The sequence below is a fragment of the Pyrus communis genome, chromosome 8, assembly GCF_041283825.1.
Source record: "Pyrus communis isolate YQ-2024b chromosome 8, ASM4128382v1, whole genome shotgun sequence".
Classification (NCBI taxonomy): domain Eukaryota; kingdom Viridiplantae; phylum Streptophyta; class Magnoliopsida; order Rosales; family Rosaceae; genus Pyrus; species Pyrus communis.
The window spans coordinates 22,442,995-22,463,509 of NC_142572.1; the positions used below are offsets into that span (position 1 = coordinate 22,442,995).

Genomic DNA, 20,515 nt, shown 5'->3' on the forward strand with positions numbered 1-20,515 from the left:
TCTCTCTCTCTCTCTCTCTCTCTCTCTCTCTCTCTCTCTCGATCTTAGCATCTGTCAGTTTGTGACTCTCTGATCGTATTTCCACAGTTCAAAGTAGAAACACAACCGTTGAAGCGACAATGAGAAAACCCAGATCAAAGAAATCTCGCATGCAAAGTAAACACTCGGAGCTCCAGGAAGTCGAGCTTCTGAAATCGTGGATCGAATCCCAGCAACCCAAACGCGGTTCCAACCCCATCGATCTCTCCCCGCTTTTCCCTCGGACGCCCGCGCTGGCCGCCTCGACTCCACAAGATTTTCGCGCTACGCCGGCGCCACCAGGACCAGCTGCCCATCTCTAAGAAGACCAAGGACGCCTTACGCCAATCCAAGAAGTACATCCAAATGAGCGATATTCACAGGGCGTGTTTGCCCCACGCCTTAAGCGGCAGAGATGTTCGCGGTGCTGCCAAGACTGGCTCCGGAAAGACTCTTGTTTTTTTGTTAAACAATGTAAGAACTTAGTTGCCTTTGCCTTGTTTTCAGATTGTGGAAAAATTGTACAGAGAGAGATGGTGTCCTCAGGATGGGAGGATGGGGTGGGCAGCATCATAATCTCTCCGACAAGGGAAACAGCCAGTCAAACATTTGATGTGTTGAGACTGGTGGGGAAACACCATAGTTTTAGTGCTGCCCTCCTAATTGGACGTTGCCGTGGAAAAGATGTCGAAGCAGAGAAGGAGCTCATAAATGAGTGCAACATATTGGTTTGCACACCCGTCCGGCTTCTTCAGCACATGGATGAAAAGCCACATTTTGACTGTTCACAGCTTCAGGTCGACTTTATCATCTCTATCAGTAATATTGTATTGAATATGCAGTTGCTTCTTGTTTCTTAATTTTCTTTATTCTTTGACTTAATTACATCCACACTAGCTTGGAACTCAAACTTGGTCTCAGTGAACCTCCTGCAACTCAAACCGTCAAGTCTGTTAACTTGGAACTCAAGTTATCCCCTTTTTTTGGGTATCCATGACAGTAGTATTTCTCCATTGTCTATCTCTCTCTCTCTCTCTCTCTCTCTCTCTCTCTCTATATATATATATATATATATAGGACCCCGTTCTTAAGAGGGATCCATTGTTCAGGGCACTCCGACAGTGGGTTTCAATAATCAAAACCAGATAGTTTTTAGATACCCTTGTAAGAATGATCCTTACAAAAAATTGTCAAAATCCAAGACCATTTGATGATTCAAAATTGAACGGTTCGGATTACCAAATAGCATTACATGTTTGGGCTCCCATGCAATCCCCTTCCGTGATTAGTAGAAAAGGCATCCCTATTATGAAGCTTCTCCTATATATATGTGTGTATATGTATGTATGTATGTATTTGTTTTACTGCTAATTTGGGTGGACTTTCACGGCTGTGGAGCAGGTTTGTGTCCTTGACGAGGTGGATAGTATGCTCAGCGATCCGAGTTTTAAGCAGACGATGAATGCAATCATTTCACTGTTGGATACCTAATTGGACTTGACTAACATTATAAGTATATAAATCTATGTTGCAGCCTTGCTGTCTATGAATCATCAGTCAGTATACACATGCAGTGGCCTTGCTGTCCACTATGCATAATCATACATCCTTAACGTGGGAACCATATTCCAATCTGTAAAGCACAGTGGAATCTGTAAAGCACAGTGCACTGCATGTGGAGCATCAAATCATGGAGTGGATGAAACGGCAGATTGACTTGGGTTAACACCAACAACTGCAGTAACTGATTTCCACGATAGATGGAAATCAGATGAAATCTGTATATATATAATCCAATTCCCTACTTGTGAAGCATCGTTCTGAGATTAAGGGTTCTATCACCTTTGGAACATAAGGTCTTAAACAAGTAGAAGAATTCTTATGTATTACCAGTAAACACAGCCTGCACCAAGTTTTTTTTTTTTTTTAGTTGGTGTTGTTGCTGTCTTTGTTGCTGGGCAGATGGGTTCTCAGGTATGGTCAATCTCTTTTTAATGCCAACTCTTGTAATGTTATATGTAAGAGATGTTGTTTGTGATCCTTGTTGAAGACTAACCATGTATAGTTCCTACATTTGGTATCAGAGCAAGGTTAGTCTACTTGGATTCAAACTTAATTATCTTAACATTTATACCTATATCATTAACTGGGAATATTTGTTGTACGGGGAAGAAAATTGCCTCAACCTAGCCCCTAATGTTAGCATCGGTGATTGTTGCCTTGATTCATGACAACATCTAATTCCCTACATCATGGCTACCTTGGTTAATGATGGTTTCATTTATTATTTTGAGGCATTTATTTATGACTATTTTGATTTCTTGGTTCATGGTTGCCTCGATATATTGTTGCCTAATTCCTAATTACAAGTTCCTGTAATGTTTCTTGATTGTTTATATATGCAAGTACAAGTAAAAAGATGATTAGGTCACCAAACTTGTGAAACCCAATCTCTGCTTAGAGAACCTGCATGTGGCGTTCATCTTGGTTGAAAAGACACAGAATTAGGCAAATTCTACAAAGAAGGGAAATTTTGAGTGGTTTGTTTTTGTGCAATGATGGATGCTTGTAAATTTTTCTCTTCATAAGCATGCGTATTTTTATTTATTTCAATTTTCTTCCTTGATCTCCTTGGGTGCATGCAAGTAAAGTTGAAACTAAACTATTTTCATGCACTGATTGATGGTGTGTAAATGAACATTGCGAGAATGTATCTTGGTAAAATTATACTGCAGTGTGTGTGCTATCTGCTGCTGTGATTCTTCTGGTAAAGTTTCCTCGTTAAACAACAGATTGAGTGCATGCTCTGGGACGTGACTAATCAAATGATGTTTTTCATTAGTTTATTAGTATGATTATATCCCATTTATTTAAAAATGGAAGATGAAGTGGCTTTATGATCTGCATATGTAGCGTGTTTAGCTGCACTGAGAATACATTTTTCACCTATTTCTGTTGTGATCAATATAATGATCCGTATATTGTTGGAACTATATCACTTTGAGTTTTATCTTTTTTTTTTGCTACTATACTAACAGTTTGGTTTGCAGTAAATGTTAAGAACACTTAAGAAAATTGTTCGATTACAGTAAAGGAAGAATGGTTGTGGTTTAAAACTCAAGAAATGTTCACATTCTTTTCCAAAGAAGGGGATGTATAAATTGTTGGTGGTTTTAATCAGTGTATGACATCATGTAGATCAGGCCATATTCTTGTCCAAAGACTTGTAATAATTGCATGATAAGATCCTTGAATGATGGCTATACAATGAAGATCAATGTCAGTTTATATCTCTTGCCCAAAGGTGTGATATAAACATGCATTTAACAATCACTAATGATTGTTTCAAGTTTTCCATGTCTTCTTAAGATAGTCCTTACAGTTTTCCAGATGATTTCAACTGGCGTATCAGGATAGATTTAAGGACTGGGAATCTTCACGTTTTGAGATTGTGCCGCTGCTGTGTTATGCGAGCAGAAGCAGATGCTGAGGTATCACTCTAATGCTTTCATTCTTTCCCATGTGTGCTGTCAGAAGCATTCCTATGTTGTTACTGTTAAAGTATAACCTTCAGACTTCTTTCCCATGTGTGTTACACAAGTCTTTCCCATGCGTGCTGTCAGAAGACAGCAGATGGTGCTGCCATATACTTGATATAATTGCATGAAAAGATCTTGTAATGGTGGGTGTACAATAAAGAATGAATGGTTGCTTATAGTTTTAACTAAAGGTATGTTATAAGCATGCATTTCAACGATTTTTCCATGTCTTCTTCAGTGAATACCTCGGCTATGAACTTGTGCTATTTGTTTATTGTGATAAGAAATCCTAATGCTTTATGCATGTATAAAATTCGTATGATGATTGCTACAGTTTTTCTATAGCATGATTAATTGTTCTAATACCATATGCTGCTGCCAAAGTTTTATTCACAGCAGGAAAAGGAATATATGGTTTGGAGATTAAAACACTGTAAGCTGCGCTTTTATCATTCTAGAATTGGTAGTCATGGTTGTTTCAGATTCACAAACGATGATCGATATCTGATTGAAATCTGGTATATGATTGAAATCAGTTTCTTGATATCTAAATATGTATTGGCAATAGGCATTGGTGTAGATTGTAGCTTAGTAAATTTATGTTGAACTTGAATATGGCTGGTAGGTTGCAAGGTTCCTGATACATGTGAAAATAATCTATAATTATAACTTACTTGTGTGGAAAATTAGTTTTTCATTTGACGTTTGGATGATTTCTACAATCAAATTGAAATGCTAAAGTTTTATGCAGGTTTTCAACACTAATAATCTCTATACTTGAACAAATGTTTGAATAAATCTTCACCAAAGTGGGAATTATTAGGAAATTTTGTTCAAGGGATTATTAATTGAATTTTGCGAGTGACAATTCATTGCATAAGACCAATCTTTCAAAAGAAAGAAATAGTGAATGGCTTGAACTGTGATGTAGTGTGTAGTATTTTATAAAAGTTTAAAGTCAACTTTGTTTCCTTGTCCAAAGACATGATTTGAGTTGTAACTTGAAATTTTTGTGAAATAGCTCTGCAAATAAGGATGCATGATTAAGATTGCATAACTGATATTTTATGTCTCTTGCCCAAAGGTGTTACATAAAATTGCATGTCATGGTTATTCACTCAATGACTAGTTTATCTGCATAAGGCAGAATTGAGGCTCAGTTGGAAGCATTAGGCAAACTCATTGGAGTTTGGATCGAATATGATTGTATCATATTTGATGTTGTTTCATATATATATGCAATGTTTGAAATGATGAATTACTAATCAAACCGAGGTTTAATGAGCTGGTTATTGTAAAAGGCTTATCATTGGAGCCAAACAATGGCTTGACAATGATGTTTGGTTTGATCAGTGGGAGTGTAAATAATAGACATGTTAAATATGTTTGTTTGCTCTGTTAATATCATGCATGAATAGTTTTGGGGGATGTGATTTCAGAGTGTTAGTACAAATTATGAAGTACTAATTTTCTGGGGTTCAACTTTTGAAGCTATTCATGGCAGATGTGAGTTGTTGTATGGTTGACATGACTTGAGTGATCACAAAGGGATTGGCTTAATACGTTGGACAAGGAACATGATAAGTGGAAGTTCAAAAGTGGGAGAATGGTACCTAAATGTGGGTTCAAACCAATTAGGAGTCATGGCCATGTCAATAATTGATCTCCTAGAATTAAGGGAAAGGGAGACAGGTTGAATAAGTCTCAATGTCCAAGGAATGAAATTGAGAGACAAAGCATGGTCAATAAGCCTTATGCGTCTCTAGTAGGTAGCTTGATGTATGCACAGGTCTGCACTATACCTGATTTGGCATTTGCCATCAGTGTGTTGAGAAGATATCAGTCAAACCCCGGTGAACAACATTGGGTTGCAGCCAAGAAAGTGTTAAGATACTTGCAAAGGACAAAATCCTTTATGTTGGTTTACAAGAAAGTAGAGAACTTGGAACTAGTTGGCTACACAGATGCTGACTTTGCAAGTTGTGTGGATGACAGGAGATCCACGAGTGGCTACTTGTTTTTCTTGGCAGGAGCAGCTGTATCATGGAAAAGTGCTAAACAAAAGGCGTTAGCCACATCAACTATGGAGGCCGAGTTCATAGCATGTTTTGAAGCTACCAAGAGAGGTTTATGGTTAAGAAATTTAATCAGCTGCATGGCTATTGTTGATTCAATTTCGAGACCACTAACCATATACTGCGATAACAAAGCTGCAGTATTTTTCTCTAAGAATAACAAGAAGTCTGAGGCAACAAGGTTGATGGACATCAAATATCTATCAGTGAAAGAACATGTGAGAAAGGGTGAAATCACGATTGAGCATATTGAAACAAATTCAATGATAGCTGACCCTTTGACTAAGCCATTGGCAGTAAGAGTATTCAAGGATCATGTCTCTAAGATGGGAGTGCTTGAATCTCTAGAATCTGCTGAAGTGTGGGAGTGAGAAAAACTTGATGTAAGTCACATGTATATTTCAAATATGTCTTCGAATGTTATTTATGTTGTTCACTATCAAGACCTACTGAATCATATGCGCTTGTTGAGCCTATTAGTTGTCTGAGTTGCTGACTGTATGCATGTATATGTCTATTCTAGTGTCTTGATGATTGGACATGAATAATTCGAGGGATGCAATTCGATGAATGCATCAGGATCTTCCAAAGTTGATCCATGAAATGACTGTTTTGAATGAATGAAGGAATATAAATTCATTGAAAAGTCTAAAGTTTCTTTCTACATATTAGTTTTAAGTATTTGTGGTTTCAGGGTGCTTGTGTTGTCTATAAACACATGATTTTCTGGAGTTCAAATATTTAAATTAATTATAGTAGTTGAAAGGAAGTTAGTATGCGTGAAACTTGATGTGATCACATGAGGTATCAGTGTTGTGAAAGGCATGACTTTGATTATAATGTTTAGTCTGTGTCCATGTGGGAGAATGTTGGATACCTAATTGGACTTGACTAACATTATAAGTATATAAATCTATGTTGCATCCTTGCTGTCTATGAATCATCAGTCAGTATACACATGCAGTGGCCTTGCTGTCCACTATGCATAATCATACATCCTTAACGTGGGAACCATATTCCAATCTGTAAAGCACAGTGGAATCTGTAAAGCACAGTGCACTGCATGTGGAGCATCAAATCATGGAGTGGATGAAACGGCAGATTGACTTGGGTTAACACCAACAACTGCAGTAACTGATTTCCACGATAGATGGAAATCAGATGAAATCTGTATATATATAATCCAATTCCCTACTTGTGAAGCATCGTTCTGAGATTAAGGGTTCTATCACCTTTGGAACATAAGGTCTTAAACAAGTAGAAGAATTCTTATGTATTACCAGTAAACACAGCCTGCACCAAGTTTTTTTTTTTTAGTTGGTGTTGTTGCTGTCTTTGTTGCTGGGCAGATGGGTTCTCAGGTATGGTCAATCTCTTTTTAATGCCAACTCTTGTAATGTTATATGTAAGAGATGTTGTTTGTGATCCTTGTTGAAGACTAACCATGTATAGTTCCTACATTCACAGCTACCGAAGCAAAGGCAAACCTTACTCTTCTCGGCAACTCACCCGAAGGATGTTAAGGTCTCGCAGCTCTATGTTTGAAGGGTCCAGAATTTCTCAGCGTGCATGAGAAGTCTGCGACAGCCACTCCTAGTAATTTGCAGCAAACATTTGTCATCGTTCCTCTTCACAAAAAGTTAGACTTGTTGTGGAGGTTCATAAAAAAAAAATCTAAAATCTAGGGTTCTAGTGTTTCTATCAACCAGAAAGCAGGTAAGTCTGTTGAATAAGTGGCCAAGTGGCCATACTTTAGAATAAACAAATTCAAAGGTGGCAAACACCTTCCTTGTTTTGGGGAGGAAAAGAGGGAAAAGACCTTTGCTTTTGAAAATGTTTTGGTTCCTTTCACCACCCGTGAGCTTTGGTTTTGGCATAAAGACTAGAGAAAAGAAAGAGTTCTTTTTTTAGTAGAGAAAAAAGGAGTGAGAGCTTATCATTTTCGGTGGAGAAGAAAAGTTCTTCTTGCAGAGAGCAAGGGAGAGTTGCAGAGAAAGGGAAAGTTGCAGAGAGCAAAGGAGAAGTTGTTGCTTCAATCATCAACCAAAGTAGTTGTTGTTGTAATAGCTTTGAGCTATATGTATAGAGAAGAAATTATTCTTTATATTTCTTCTTCTATTTGTTTCTTTGGTGTGAGAGAGCTATTGGGTGTATTGGGTTATTTGGGTTGTGAGATTGTCAACACTTTGTAAACTCCCATTTGGTTGATAGTGGATTATTGGGTGAGCTCCTACTGCTCCGAGGACGTACTCCAGTTACACTGACTGTGGAGGAACCTCGTTAAAATCTTGGTGTCTTTTATATTTTGTTCTTGCATTTTATTTGATAAATTTCCTGTGGGTTAGCTTCAGTTGGTTCCGCGTGGTTTGGTGCTATCCTAGCACAACAATTGGTATCAGAGCACTGGTTGCTCTTGGGTACTGTCTAGTTGCCAAAGATGTCAGACGGGCAAGAGGAGAATCCTTTTGGAAGCAGCTCCGGGTTTGCAAGAACTACGGTGCAAAATGCAAAGTTCGAAGTTGAAAAGTTTGATGGCACAAACAACTTTGGGATGTGGCAATGTGAGGTCAAAGATGTGTTGGCTCAACAAGATCTACTTGCCGCTTTGGGAGAGAAGCCGGAAACTATGTCGAAGCCGGAATGGGAGAAATTAAATTTGTGGGCTTGCTCTTCAATTCGGTTGTGCCTTGCAAAAACTCAGAAGTATTTTGTGATGCGGGAGACATTGGCAAGTGTGTTGTGGCAAAAATTGGAAGACAAGTATATGACGAAGAGTGCAGAGAACCGGCTACACTTGAAGAAAAAGCTCTACCGCTTCCAATACAAAGAAGGTACAAAAATGATTAGACACCTTGATGCTTTTAATAAGTTGATTGCCGACTTGTTAAATTTAGATGAGGATATTAAGGATGAAGATAAGGCCTTAATATTGTTGAATTCCTTGCCGGACTCTTATGAGCATTTTGTTACCACTATTATGCATGGTAAAGAAACTGTGAAATTTGAAGATGTGTCAAATGCCTTGATGAATTATGAAATGAGGCATAGAGATAAAAATCATAATAGTACCTCTGAAGCTTTATTTGTTAGAGGTAGATCATCGGAGAGGAGATCCTCTTCTAGCAGGAAAAAATCACAGTCTCGACCTAGAGGAAACTCTAAAGGTAGAAAACCTTTGGAAAGGGATGAATGTGCCTTTTGTCGTAATAAGGGTCATTGGAAGAAAGATTGTCCTAGATTGAAGACCAAAGGCAAAGAAAGTTCTGAAGCTAATGTTGCTGAGGTTGAAACAGATTTTTCTGATTTTGCTTTAACCACTTCCTCATCATTTGATTGTGCTACTAAGTGGGTTTTGGATACGGGTTGTACTCATCATATGACTCCTCACAAGGATTGGTTTTCAAGCTTGAAAGAGTTTGATGGCGGTGTTGTGTTCATGGGAGATGACAATCCTTGCACAACAAAAGGGATTGGTACAGTTCGTTTGAAGTTGCATGATGGCATGGTTAAAGAGTTGACAGGTGTTCGGTATGTACCGAATTTGAAGAAAAATCTTATTTCTTTGGGAACTTTGGAAGCCAAGGGCTTCAGGTTTCATTCAGATGGGCAGACATTGAAGGTGACTTATGGTGCACTTGTTGTGATGAAAGCTCCTCGATGTGGCCATTTGTATTTATTGCAAGGAAGCACTGTGACAGGTGAAGCATCTGTAGTCTCAGAAAATATGGGCACATCCGATTCTGATACTACTAGATTGTGGCATATGAGATTAGGCCATGCCGGTGAGAAAGCTCTACAAGGGCTTGTGAAACAAGGTCTTCTAAAAGGTGCCACGACTTGTAAGCTTGATTTCTGTGAGCATTGTGTCTTGGGGAAGCAAACTAGAGTGAAGTTTGGTACTGCTGTACATCAGACGAAGGGCATTCTTGATTATGTGCATTCGGATGTTTGGGGTCCTACAAAGACTCCCTCTTTGAGTGGTAGACATTGGTTCGTGACCTTTGTTGATGATTATTCAAGAAGGTCTTGGGTCTACACTATGAAGCACAAGAGTGAGGTGTTAAGCATTTTCTTGGGTTGGAAGAAAATGGTTGAGAACCAGACTGGGAGAAAGATTAAGATTTTGAGATCGGATAATGGTGGTGAATACACATCCGACCCTTTCTTTAAAGTTTGCAAAGAGGAAGGGATTGTGAGACATTTTAGTGTCCGGGGAACTCCACAACAAAATGGAGTTGCAGAAAGATTGAATCGAACCTTGCTTGAGAAGGTTAGATGCATGTTGTCTCAGTCGGGTTTGAGCAAGTCGTTTTGGGCAGAGGCAGTTACTTATGCATGTCACATCATCAACCGATTACCATCAGCTGCTGTTCAGGGTAAGACGCCAATGGAGGTATGGACTGGAAAACCTTCTAATGATTATAATTATATTCGTATTTTTGGTTCACCTGCTTATTTTCATGTAACTGAAAATAAACTTGATCCTAGAGCCAAAAAGGCTATCTTTCTTGGTTTTAGTAGTGGTGTCAAAGGTTATAGGTTATGGTGCCCGGAGATGAAGAAACTTGTAATCAGCAGAGATGTGACATTTGATGAAGAAAATATGTTTAGAGACTCTGAGAAGAATGTGAAAGATGTCCAACAGGTGGAGCTTGAGAAAGTTGCCTCTAGTACTTCAAATCCTATTTCCGCTGATGTCGAAGCCACTACAAGTGAAGAAGTGGAAGACCATGAGGATGTTGAAGAAGTTGAACTTGAAGATTCTATTCAAGTTGAAGAGCAAGTTTCACCTCAAGAGTCTATTGCCAAGAACAGAGGAAAGAGAAATATTACCAAGCCAGCTCGGTATAGTGACTATGTTGCTTTTGCTCTTCCTATTATCACTGATGAGATTCCATCCAATTTTGAGGAAGCCATTGAGAGTGAGGAAAAGGAGAAGTGGTGCAATGCCATGGGTGATGAGATGAATTCTCTCATGAAAAACAAGACTTGGGAGTTAGCTAAATTGCCTAAGGGTAAGAAAGCTATTGGTTGCAAATGGGTGTACGCCAAGAAGGAAGATGCTGATGAGAAAAGCAATGTGAGATTCAAAGCAAGATTAGTTGCTAAAGGGTATGCACAAAAGGAGGGCATTGACTACAATGAAATCTTTTCTCCAGTTGTGAAGCACTCATCAATTCGCATTATGTTAGCTCTTGTTGCACAATATGATCTTGAACTTGTGCAACTTGATGTGAAGACGGCTTTCCTACATGGTGATTTGAATGAAGAGATTTATATGTGTCAACCGGATGGGTATAAAGTGAAAGGGAAGGAGAATTTGTTTTGCAAGTTGAAGAAATCACTTTATGGCTTGAAGCAATCTCCAAGACAATGGTATTTGAGGTTTGATAAATTTATGAGAGGCCAAAATTATTCTAGAAGTCAATATGATCATTGTGTGTACTTCAAGAAGTTGCAAGATGGGTCTTTCATTTATTTATTGATATATGTTGATGATATGTTGATTGCCTCAAAGAATGTCGAAGAGATTGAGAAATTGAAGAAGCAAATGAAGAATGAGTTCGAGATGAAGGATCTTGGTGAAGCAAAGAAGATCCTTGGCATGGAGATCACTAGAGACAGAGAGAAAGGTTTGGTATGCTTGAATCAAAGACAATACCTTGAGAAGTTGATTCGGAAGTTTGGAGTTCATGATTCAACCAAATCGGTTAGTACCCCTTTGGCTCCTCATTTTAAATTAAGTTCTCTACAGTGTCCTAAAACTGATAAAGAGAAGCTGCAAATGAAAGATATACCATATGCAAATTTGGTTGGTAGTTTGATGTATGCAATGGTATGCTCTAGACCGGATATTGCTCATGCAGTTGGCATGGTGAGTCGATATATGCATAATCCAGGTAAAGAGCATTGGCAAGCAGCTAAGTGGATATTGAGATATCTCCATGGTACTCGAGACGTTGGTTTATGCTTTGAGAGAGATGACTCTGGTATTGGTCATTTTGCTGTTGGTTATGTTGATTCAGATTATGCAGGTGATCTGGATGGAAGGAAGTCTACTACAGGCTATGTGTTTACTATGGCTAAAGGGCCAGTTTGTTGGAGGTCCATTTTGCAGTCGTCTGTTGCCTTGTCTACTACAGAGGCTGAATATATGGCAGTTGCTGAAGCTATAAAGGAGGCCATTTGGATACATGGACTGATTAGAGATTTGGGGGTTGATCAGAAGCAGGTGGAGGTGCATTGTGATAGTCAGAGTGCCATTTATTTGGCTAAGTATCAGGTTCATCATGCGAGGACCAAGCACATAGATGTGCGTTATCACTTTGTTCGTGAAGTTGTTGGTGAAGGAGAAATCATTCTCCAGAAGATTCCAACTAAAGACAACCCCGCTGATATGTTGACTAAGGTTGTTGGTGTAGCCAAGTTTGTTCATTGCTTGAACTTGGCTCACATTTTGCCTATATAAAGAAGGCGTTGAGCAGTAGGAGTTTTGGAGCATTTGGCTCGGCATGAGTTGTTCTCTTGCTAGTGATTGGGAGTGATGCTGTGTGTTAATTGTGTTGTTTGGCTTATCATGGCGTTTTTCGGAACTTGGCCAAGGTGGAGATTGTTGAATAAGTGGCCAAGTGGCCATACTTTAGAATAAACAAATTCAAAGGTGGCAAACACCTTCCTTGTTTTGGGGAGGAAAAGAGGGAAAAGACCTTTGCTTTTGAAAATGTTTTGGTTCCTTTCACCACCCGTGAGCTTTGGTTTTGGCATAAAGACTAGAGAAAAGAAAGAGTTCTTTTTTTAGTAGAGAAAAAAGGAGTGAGAGCTTATCATTTTCGGTGGAGAAGAAAAGTTCTTCTTGCAGAGAGCAAGGGAGAGTTGCAGAGAAAGGGAAAGTTGCAGAGAGCAAAGGAGAAGTTGTTGCTTCAATCATCAACCAAAGTAGTTGTTGTTGTAATAGCTTTGAGCTATATGTATAGAGAAGAAATTATTCTTTATATTTCTTCTTCTATTTGTTTCTTTGGTGTGAGAGAGCTATTGGGTGTATTGGGTTATTTGGGTTGTGAGATTGTCAACACTTTGTAAACTCCCATTTGGTTGATAGTGGATTATTGGGTGAGCTCCTACTGCTCCGAGGACGTACTCCAGTTACACTGACTGTGGAGGAACCTCGTTAAAATCTTGGTGTCTTTTATATTTTGTTCTTGCATTTTATTTGATAAATTTCCTGTGGGTTAGCTTCAGTTGGTTCCGCGTGGTTTGGTGCTATCCTAGCACAACAAAGTCGACATGTGTTATGTGAATTTGTGTTTTTTTATAAATGTTATCGTCTTTTGTACATTTCTCAATGATTCGTTAAAGTACACTTTTTTGAAACTCAAAGCATATTTGCTGAATAATACTTCATGTGCATTTTTCACGTGCTACCGATCCATGATTTACTAAGTATGATTGTCGAATTGGTGTATTAATAGGTACAATTTGTATATGAAGCCTTTACAACGCTTCGTCCTGGAATACCCTTGATGGCTTTTTATGGTAAGTTGGACCAACTTAAAAGAATGGCAACGGTCTCAGAGTTTAGTAAACAACCTTCAGTACTCTTTTCGACTGATGTGGCTTCAAGAGGCCTTGACTTCAACCAGGGAGTCGACTGGGTTGTTCAGGTGAGTTTTTGTCTTCAACATAAGCTAGAAAGGTAAAAGGAAGCTCTGATGGAATTTGTGATGTTGCATCTTTTTCGCATGTGCAGGTGGATTGTCCAGGAGATGTTGCATCTTACATACACAGAGTTGGTCGAACCGCTTGCTATGACTCGGCAGGGAAATCACTTTTATTTCTGATGCCGTCGGAAGAAAAAATGCTTGAGAAATTACAAGCGGCAAAAATACCTATACGGGAAATAAATGTAAAGTGATTGTACTTTTTCTCTATTTTCCACATCTTTCTATTGTTCCTGCCATTGATTTGTGGCCTACGTTAAATTAGCTGTTCCACTGATTTCTCAGCCTAACAAGAACGTAGTGCAATCAGTGTCCGGAAAGTTGGCAGATTCTATAGTCCAAGACCCAGATCTACACGGTCTGGCTCAAAGTGCCTATAAAACGTACTGAAATCTGTTTACAAGAAGGACAAAGAGAATTTCGACGTTACAAAACTACCCATTGATGAGTTTTCTGCATCGATAGGTCTTGCATCGACCCCCAGAATCCGCTTTTTAAACAACAAAATCAAGTCCTCATCCAAGAAAGTATCAGAACTATCTCCCACTGTTGAACCAGAGCATTTGGACAAGGACAATGAATTGGAGCTGCTTCGTAAAGAGGAGCTTGATCTTGGTTATTCTAGTGACGAGGAAGGGGATAAAGATCCTCTTCTAACAAATGATATAGCACATGCCGCAGACGGGAAAGGAAGAAAAATTGAACATATTTTGTAAGTTTCTTGTATATTATGTTTTATACTTGTTTTAACTCAGATGATTAGCTTAAAGGGCAGTATGATAACTTTTTTGTTTTTTTGTTTTCAGTTTTCAATGAGTCAACAAAAACTATAAGCTAAAAGTGACTTGGTTATCGAAGAAGATCTTGTCCAGCTTTAGTAATAGTGGACGCATTACCATTGTCACACGACGAACTCTGAACTTATAATACTTATGTGACTCGCAGGTTGCATTGTACAGCGTCAACTCGGGTTTTTTTTTTTTTTTTTTTTTTTTTTTTTTTTTTTTTTTTGAAACCAAGAACCATATCATAAAAAGGCCTACAGAGAGGCAAACATAAAAACAATACTAAGCAGTGTCAAGGGAATCCACAACGACCCTCCACCAAGTAGAGGCGTCATCCCCATCACCACCATAACCCACTAAGGAGGGCACGGTAATCCGTCATTGTTCAATACATAGACCAACGAAGATGGAGGCCTAACGACCCAAACGACATCACTCATCTCCGTAAAACCAATCGATGCAATCTTGTGAGCCACGCCATTAGCAGACCGTGGCACCCAAGACCATCGGCAATCAATGAATTCCCCCCCCCCCAACTGTTTAACCCGAGCCAGCATCGGGTATGCCTCCCAACTACCCATAGTCAGCGAGCTAGAGAGACAATTAATAGCATCCAAGGAGTCCGATTCCAGAATTACATACCTTACACCCAACTCTGCACCTAGCCTGCACCCGTGCAACAACGCATAGGCCTCCGCTGCTGCCGCAGAAGGAGCAGTAATAGGATGCCTCGCAGCAGCCACGAACTTACTCTCCAAGTCCCTCACAATCAATCCAACAAAACCCGTCTTTGATGCCTTGGACCAGCTAGCATCCACATTAATCTTCACAAAATGGTAGGCCGGAGCACACCATCTCGTAACCTGAAAGTTTCTCCTGCCGTCGCCCCCTCCTCTATCCCCAGCCTTTGCCTTTGCACCAAAAAACGAGCTCACCGCCTCAGAGACAGCAGCCAGGACCATTAACGGGTTAATGGGCACCCCTTTGAAAACAAAATCACAGCGAGCCTTCCATATGCACCAACAGGTAAAAACAATATAAGATTGTCTCCACCTTAGATCTTCAGAGTTGCATAGATTCGGAGAGAAAACCCCCTGAATCCAGTCCGACCAAGAAGGGAGAGAAAGATGATCCATTTTATAACCCAATGCCCCTCCAAACCAAATTGGCTCAACCCAAGAGCAGGAAAGGAAAATGTGCTCAATGGTTTCATCATGGCAGCAGCAAATAGGACAAGTAGATGTTTGAGAGGACCTTCGTCGGAACAGTGCATCCCGAGTAGGAAGACAATTGTGAACATTAAGCCACAAGAAATGCTGCAACTTGGGGGGCACCTCCAGCTTCCAAATCCCCTTCCAAAACGCTTTGGGAACCCCACGAACAGAAGGCCGACGCAAATCCCTTCTCGCCAGCGATCTTTCTTGCAGCCATCTGTATCCCGACTTGACCGAATAAGAACCGTTCTTACTCATATCCCATATAAGCCTATCTTTACGACTTAACTCTCCAAGAGGCGTCTCCTCAATAGCCTGCATAGCCTCCCCCGATATGAAAGGCTGTAAAAAGCTGATGTTCCACCGCCCCGACTCCGGACAGATAAGAGCACTTACCCTTAAACTGGGAGTAACCGCAACCTGGCCAACCGGCACCGGATGTCCAAGGGGCAAGGATGGAAACCACCTATCCTGCCACACCCGTACCTCCTGACCACCCAAAATCTGCCAATGGGAGCCCTCCCTAATCAAGTCCCTGCCACAGATGAGGCTACTCCACGCCCAAGAGGCCCGCCCACCCTTCTTCGCATCCCAGATCGAGCTATGTGGAAAATACCGAGCCTTAATCACCTTAGCCCACAGCGAATCCGGGTCCGTGATTAAGCGCCAGCACTGTTTAGCAAGCAGAGCATCATTAAATTCCTGAAAATTTCTGAAGCCTAAACCACCCATGTCTTTTGGCAAACCCAAAACCTCCTTTGAAACCCAGTGAATCTTGTGGGCTCCCTCCTTGCATCCCCACCAAAACCCAGCCACCAACGCATCCAATTCCTTACAAACAGCGGCTGGGAATTTGAAAATGCACATTGGGTATGTCGGGATAGCTTGGATAACAGCCTTAATTAATACCTCTTTACCTGCACGGGAAAGAGTATTTTGTTTCCACCCTTGTAGCTTTTCCATAACTCTTCCTTTCACATAAGCAAGACCACGCTTTTTTGACCGACCCCATATGGTAGGGACCCCCAGATATGTTCCCGGATTGATTACTACCTTCATACCAAGGGCGTTCCCCATTTGATCAGCATTTACCTTCGGAACGTTAGCCCCAAAAAATACACTGGATTTCTCCAAATTTACCTTCTGCCCCGACGCCACACAGAAATTGTCCAGCAGATTTCTCAAATTCCGGCAGTTTTTCATATCAGCCCGCAAAAACAGAAGGGTATCATCCGCAAAGAAGAGGTGAGAAATCACGGGTCCTGATCCACCAATCTTAACACCCTCCAACCTACCTTGGTCTACCGCACCCTGAATCAGATTGGATAGAACTTCCCCCACCAAAATAAACAAATAAGGAGAAAGAGGATCCCCCTGACGGAGACCCCGCGAGGGAGCAAAGGACTTTCCAACCTGCCCATTTAGGAGAACAGCGAACTTCACAGACGAAACACAACCACTAATTAACGATCTCCAGCTACTGCAAAAACCCATTCTTTCCATTACCGCATCCAAAAAATCCCATTCAACCCGAGCATACGCCTTCTGCATATCAAGTTTAATCCCCATTCCAAATCTATTCCGAGCTTTCCTTCCTTTCAGATAATGAAACATCTCATGGGCTATGCCAATACAATCCTGGATTTGTCTACCCGCCACAAAAGCATTCTGAGAATGAGAGATGATTTTAGGTAATAATACCTTCAACCGGTTAGCAAGAATCTTTGACAGAATTTTGTACGAGTAGTTGCACAGGCTAATCGGCCTGAATTGCGACACAACTTCCGGATTCGGGACTTTGGGAATCAGCACCACATGAGTCTGATTTATCAAACTCGAACCCGCAGCATCCTGAATCAAATCTCTAACCAAAGCAGAAACACCCTCCCTCACAATCTCCCAATATGTCTGATAAAAGATCCCCTGGAAACCATCGGGGCCAGGAGCCTTAAGCCCTCCCATATTCCCAGCCGCCGCATTTATCTCCTCCTCCGTGACTGGTGCAATTAGCGCCTCATTCATGTCTGGCGAAACTGAGGGATTAATGCAGTCTAGCAGCGTCCCCCAGTTACGATCCCCTGCCGAGCTAAAAACTGATGTGAAGTGATTATCCACCAATTGGCGCACCTGAGACGGACTCTCCACCCAATTCCCATTCTCATCCCTAAGCTTCACTATCTTATTTCTCCTCCGCCTCTGAAGGGTTGAAGAATGAAAAAACTGAGTATTAGCATCCCCCTCCCTCAACCATTTAACCCTCGATCGCTGGCACCAATAACTCTCCTCTTGGAGTCTTAACTCATCAATCCGCCTAGATATCTCCCTTATCTCATCATAGTTTGGACCCCAGTCCCGCTGGAGCAAATCTAACTGGGAAAGAAGAACATGGATCCTGCTACCTAGCCCCATAAACTTAGTGCGATTCCACCGGCTTAAATGATAACGGCAATCGTTTAGAGAACTCACCCACCTATTCACAGGGCTGCCATTATGCCGCCGATCCCAGCACTTTGCCACCAAATTCTTACACTCTTCCTCCGAGACCCAATACGCCTCAAACCTGAACATCTTCCTTCCTTTCTGCCCTTCAATATTAGAAATAAGAATAACTGGGCAGTGGTCCGAAGCTAAAACCGTTTCATGCATAACTTGGGAGTTCGGCCAAAGTTGCTGCCACTTCTCATTCGCCATGACCCTGTCTAACCTCTCCTCCACCCAATCCCCTTTTCTCATCCCTCTCCACGTAAAGGCCGGCCCATTGTAACCCAAGTCCATCAACTGAGAGGAAGACAGAAACTCTTCTAAGAACCTTGGCCTGTTGTACAAAACCTCAACTCCACCAGACTTCTCATGATCCCACAGGAATTCGTTGAAGTCCCCGCCACAAATCCAAGGAATGTCCGTGGGGGTAAAGTGGTTAACCATCCAATCCCAAAACAGATGTTTCTCAACTCTATACGGCGTACCGTACACACCCGTAATCCGACACCAATGCGTTTGCCCTTTAATTCTCATCACAGCATCAATAATATGCTTGGACGAAAAGATAATATTAACCTCCAGATTGTCCTCCCACCACAAGCTTAATCCTCCAGCGCTTCCAACTGGCGAAACATCAAAGCCATGAACATAACCCAATCTCCTCCTTACCCCAAAAATTCTATGATCTTTCATCTTAGTCTCCGATAAAAAGATCATAGAGGGTCTCTTTTTGCGAATAAGCTCATGGATAGCCCTGACTGTCGTGTTCGACCCTAGCCCACGACAGTTCCAGAAGATATAACTCATGGCTGGCCTGCGGCTGTTGAAGGCCAGCCGCCACCGCCCCGAGCCCCCTTGCACGCCTTCCGTGTCGCCATCCTACCTTTATCAAAGTCCGACCCCCTTCCATTACATCCTGTCTTCCAGTATTCTCACTTATTTCTTCCTTATTTTCCTCCGCCGTACTGTTCGCGTTTTCCATCGTTAGCCCTCTATCCTTGCTGTTTAACCTCATTTCTATCTCTGCCGCCCTACCTTGGCAGTTCTCCTCCGTAACCGGGCCCTTAAGTTTCTTCTGTGGAGCTTGAGTTAGCACCAAATCCTGTGCTTCCCCACTTCTTTTGCTGCCCCAGAGTGAGTCATCACCCTGGGCGGACAGAATATCAATGCCCCCCTGGACATCGCCCGATTGTCCTTCGCCCACTGTTTTGATGCTTTCCATTTCAGAGCAAGAAGACGAATCCTCTCCCTCCACCCGCATTCTTCTACGCCATTTTTTATTACCTGTGCCACGGCTCTTAGATGCTCCCCCAACCTCACTGGTTTGATTACGCTCCATTCTTTGTAAGTTTGACATCCGCAATCTACCTTGATTTTGTGCAGACGTGAAACTCGGGTTTTCAAGAAGAAGTTAAAGATCAATATCCACAGACCAGTGGGAACTAGAGTTGTTTTGGGCGAGGAAGGCAACACGCTACCACCACTAGCAAGGCTGGCTGATACCAACAATGACAGTGGTCTGCTCGATCAAATTCAAGGTATGCATTTTCGTGTCGGATCTTGTCTCTTCCAAAGAAAGTGATTGCCCTGAAATTGCTCTCTTTTTTAACGTAGACAAGAAGAACGAATATTATAGGAAGCTTATGGAAGATTTGAAGAAGGTGGACAAGGATGACAAGGTTCTATACCGTCATTGCTGCTGCGAGAAGCGTTTAAAGGATTAGATTAAGTCGAAGAGAGGGAACACGGACGAGCAGGAGGAGGACGATATTTCAGATTCGGAAGGAGAGCCGTCTGCAGATCGACCCCGTAAAAGGCCAAAGATATACTTTGATAGTGAGAGCGATGGGGAGATAAAAAAGAGGGATAAACCGGGGTTCATTGCTGACTCAATATCTTTGGGGGAACAAGAAGCTATTGCTCTCAAATTGTTAAGTTCCATGCACTCGCAACTATAGGGAAAGGACTTACATGGAATAAATTTATCGTTAAGTGGCTTTCTGTATCTAATAATACATGGTCAAGTGTAAGTTTTTCTTCACATAATAATGTATTATTAGATTGAAGCGTCACGTGGCGGTAAATCCGTTTCATGGAAGCTACTCTTAGTTATAGGACATAATCTTTTTAAATGCTTTATTAGGGACGGTCAGTTCATGAAGTTGTGTATGCTGTGTTTTTAAATTATTTTTTAAATTATTTTAGATGCTTAGTCATAGACTTGTCACTGGTGAGTTTTTTTGTTGATCGAAAACTCGTGCCCATCTCATTACCCCTCGACTACTATAACAAGAAACAAATATAATACTCGAGATAAGAGAGATCACTCGAATTGAACTCAAGATCAACTTGAGGGGCGTCGAGATAGTTCGAGTTGTTTTCGGAGGTCGCGGCGACCAACCCAAGACACCTCTGGTGACCCATTCTCTCGACGCGGCTCGCGACCACAAGCACCCAAGACCCTGCTCGTGACCCATGCCTTATATATGAAAGCTTATCCACACATATGGTGTCACATGATCGACTTTCTCCTTCTTTATATCGATTGTGTTAAAAATAAAAAATAAAAGGCATAATTAGTGTTATTGCTCGTGAGTCGCGAACATGCATGTTAGCAATCCACTTTGCCAATCAAACTTGTCACCCAAGTTCTATCCTCGTGTCCAACTTTTCCCTTATGCTGTT

At 41.1% G+C, this 20,515-nt stretch overlaps 1 pseudogene; it reads left to right on the forward strand.

Annotated features, from left to right (window-relative positions):
* The first annotated feature begins 119 nt into the window (after window positions 1-119).
* On the forward strand, window positions 120-19,788 carry LOC137718041 (DEAD-box ATP-dependent RNA helicase 32-like; annotated as a pseudogene).
* The last annotated feature ends 727 nt before the right edge of the window (window positions 19,789-20,515 follow it).